The 3874-nt window shown below is 47.7% G+C and overlaps 1 protein-coding gene across 1 annotated transcript in view; it reads left to right on the top strand.

Annotated features, from left to right (window-relative positions):
• LOC143021544 (cyclic nucleotide-gated channel alpha-3-like) overlaps positions 1–598 on the top strand; it is a 451572-nt gene extending 450974 nt beyond the window's left edge. Inside the window, exon 9 of the mRNA XM_076179145.1 lies at positions 1–598. This exon is cut by the window's left edge and continues 1917 nt beyond it. The gene's annotated coding sequence lies outside the window, so the exon portion shown is untranslated.
• The last annotated feature ends 3276 nt before the right edge of the window (positions 599–3874 follow it).

Here is a 3874-nt window from a genome sequence, read left to right as displayed (position 1 = left end):
AAAACAGGCTGTACAATAGTGGTGCAGCATAGGTGACCCTGGTTATGCTGTACTATGAGTCTGCGCTGCCCAGTTGATGCAGCATTGGCATACACGCTAAGCACTATTGGAACAACTTCCATATGCATATGTCCTCCCTGCAGCATAGATATTCTGAGTTGCAATTGTTTCAGGCAGCATTGTTACACGGCCTGAAACCGGTTCTAAAGTTCTATGCTGCTGTTTCAGACATTGAGAATTCATGCTGTTTAAGTTAATGCTTTGAAATCAATTGTCAAAAACAAAACATCATAATGCTGAGCCGAATGACACCAGGCAATGTGCGGCTACAGTCAGCATGACAAAGACACCTCCGCTGTAACATTTTGGAAGCAGCATGTGCATACTCATGCTGCACGTCCCTTGTGCAGCATAAGTGGCACCATGCTGTTCTCCTCGTGTCACCAAGTGCCACAGGCCGCCCAGGGGATGGCTTTTGTGCACCGCAAAATCTAGCTGTCCAAATCACTCTTGTGCCAAAAAATAAATAAATAAATAAATAAATAGATAAATACAGATGCATCCTGGACCAGATGTGCATGCAGCGCTGCTGTGTGACCTACCCCAACCCTCCTCCATCCCCTCCATTCCCCCTACACCCTCCCTACCCCCACATCCCACCCCAAACCCACCCCAAACCCACTTTCCAAAGCCTTGTGTACATGGACTAGAACCAGTCACAGGCATACACCCCAAGCCTCGTGCATGGTACAAAACATGCTGTGCCTGGGCGTGACTATGCTGCTATGCATACTATCTTCCTCCCCCGCCCCCCAACCTACACACACATACACACACAAATGTTGAGTGGCATCAGCCTTGCTCATGCACTTGCAAGATGCAATAACGAAGTTGAAATCGGTGGCGAGAAATGGGAGTCGTCACACAGGAAAAAGTTAAAAAGTGCCAAAGAGTTATGCCAAATGTTTAGAGTTACCTCCCCGAGTTGCCCCGAGTTACCCTGAGGTACCCTTGCCCCCTTCTACCACCACACACCCTCCACCCTCTCCTCCCTCCTCCTCTCCCCCTCCTACTCCTCGCCACCCTTCCGACACAACAGAACACCAGCATCAATGACTAGCTCTTCTTATCTCTCCTGTCTTCTTTTTAGCCCTTTTATCACTCTTTCCCGTTCCTTCTCACCCTTCTCATTTCCCTTCCCCTCCCCTCACTTCCCCTCCTCTCCTCTCCCCTTCTCTATCCTTCCTTCCTCTCCCTCCCCTGTCTTCTACACTTGTATCCCATCATCCCACCGTTTGTCTCCTCTCTCCATTTTTCTTCATTTCCCAGTGTTCTCCCTCCCCCTATCTCTCTCTCTCTCTCTCTCTCTCTCTCTCTCTCTCTCTCTCTCTCTCTTTTTTTTTTTTTTTTCTCCCTCATTTTCTCTCTCCCCCACCTCTTCCCTCATCACCCGCTGGACTTCCTCAAACCATCCCCAGAATCACTCTTCCCAGCGCCACTAATTTCCTGTTTCTGTCTTTCCTCCCTCTCTCGTTCTCATACTGTCTCTCCCATTGTCTCACTCTATCTCACTATATATATCTCTTTCACACACACACACACACACACACACACACACACACACACACACACACACACACACACACACACACACATACATACATACATACACACACACACACACCACATACACACACACACACAAACACATGCATACATACATACATACAAACACACACAAACACATGCATACATACATACACACACACACACACACACACACACACAATACACACACACAAAAACACACACATACATACATACATGCATACATACACCATCATCCTAGACTCTCATCCTTGTGCCAGCCAGCTCCCTCCCTCCCTCCCTCCCTCCCTCCCTCCCTGCCTTGGCCCTGCTTTCCTCTATCTAAAGGCTGATTTTGCATAGAATACGCGTCTTATTCTTCGCATTCGCTCTATACTGATTTGCATCCTTTGTTCCTTCCTCCTCGTTCCAAGTCATTTTTCTTCCACAGAAAGTTCTATTTTCCATTTGTTTCCCGCGTTCGCACACACACGTGTGCGTGTGTGTGTGCAAGTATGTACACATGGGTTTGTGTATGTATGTACACATTGTTGGAGATGGATGACACGTGAGACACTGGAAGTTCTGTTTTAAATGTTACCCTGCGCTGGTGAAGTCATCGAAAGCGTGCTGGTCTCGCATCTTACTGATCCAGGGTTCGAGTCCGCATTTTTCTCCGATTCCCAGCAGTGACTGTCACCTACCCCAAGAGTACATAGGGCAAAGGTGACAGCTTCGCCCGCAGCTACTCAGCGCCTCCTGGCGTAGGCTCCTCACTTCTTCATCGGTAAATTGTTACAATAGGGCGAATGTAAGAAAAATATAATGGAGGTTTCAAATACAAGAGGACATGGGAGTCGAGGAACACTGCCAAAGTTAATTTGACCTGAGGTCAGCCGCCAGGTCAACTCCCAGGTCAAATCGCTCTCGGTCATGTTTCTGGTGTGTATCCCAAGCTTCCCTGCAGTCGTTACTATTTTCTGATGTATTCTTGGTACTATTCTTTTGTAATAGTAATGGTGGCCGGGTATGAACCGCACGGAACCGGTAACCATGCGGGCATGGTTACTGGTGCCGAGTACGGTGAAGATCCGACCGAAGAATCGGGGTGAATATAATTCCGGTTCTTGTATCTGTTCTGTCATCTGGAACGTATCTGTCTGTCTGTCTGTCTGCCTGTCTGTCTGTCTGCCTGTCTGTCTTGCTTAATCCCATATCAAAGACCGCTTCCATATACCGACCCCACCCAGTCGGCACTCTGGGTGCCTACCATTTTTTTTTTTTTCTTCATCTTTCTCTCCTTTTCTACTTGTTTGCTAAGGCGAACATACACTAAATATACAGTGGTCGAAGCAACACCCAGCCACTGGTGTAAACTATCTTCATTGATTTACTAATCCTACAGAAATTCCCTCATCTTTCTTCTCCTTTCTCCTCCCCTCACCTCCCCTTCCTTCTTCTCCCCTTCCCCTCTCCGCCGCCTCCTCCCTTCCTCACGCCTCCCTTCCCCTCCCCCGTCCCCGTCCGCCAGACACCGAACTCGCCTCATTGTTGCCAATACTTCGACAACGACCACACCTTCCTGCAAGGGACTTTAATTAAAACCAGACCTCTTAGATTTCTCTCCTGAGACCCACGTCGCCCTCCTAGACCTTTCTAGACCTCCTTAGACCTTCTTACAGACCAGATATCTCTAGAATCTCTCTTCAAAAAGCACCTCTCATAGGGACCATTTTATGACGAAGAATTACGTACGCTTCAGTACTGTTATGTCACTTCCTCCCGTTGTCGAACACTTCCTTCTTCGTGGTCTCTTGTTTACATGACACCCTGTGATTAACCCATTCAAGATGGTGACGTATTTTTTCGATATTTTTCGGATAAGGACAGGCTTGTGCAGCTCAGGAGGGCTGATTCCATCCTGGCAGGGGTCTCGATCGCAGAGGCCGTCTTCTGCTTCAGGCCGGAACCCACTTCCCTCAATTGCATAAAGTTGCCTGCCCATAGCCGAAATAAAATTCATAGATGTGGCACTACAATGAAGGTGTTAGAGGAACCGAAATGTGTGTGTGTGTGTGTGTGTGTGTGTGTGTGTGTGTGTGTGTGTGTGTGTGTGTGTGTGTGTGTGTGTGTGTGTGTGTGTGTGTGTGTGATGTATTCATATATCTGTACGTCCAAACATACAAAAAAAAACAATTTTCTTTCTGCACGTCACCTCTCGCAGTTCTCACTGCCTCCTCCTGCAGTTGCATTTCACAGAAAGACCAGTTTCTTCTCCTCTCATCCA

The sequence above is a fragment of the Oratosquilla oratoria genome, chromosome 42 (genome assembly GCF_046742065.1).
Source record: "Oratosquilla oratoria isolate Oo_2021 chromosome 42, ASM4674206v1, whole genome shotgun sequence".
Classification (NCBI taxonomy): domain Eukaryota; kingdom Metazoa; phylum Arthropoda; class Malacostraca; order Stomatopoda; family Squillidae; genus Oratosquilla; species Oratosquilla oratoria.
Note: the sequence above shows the minus strand (reverse complement) of the source record. Positions and strands in the feature narration are given on the sequence as shown.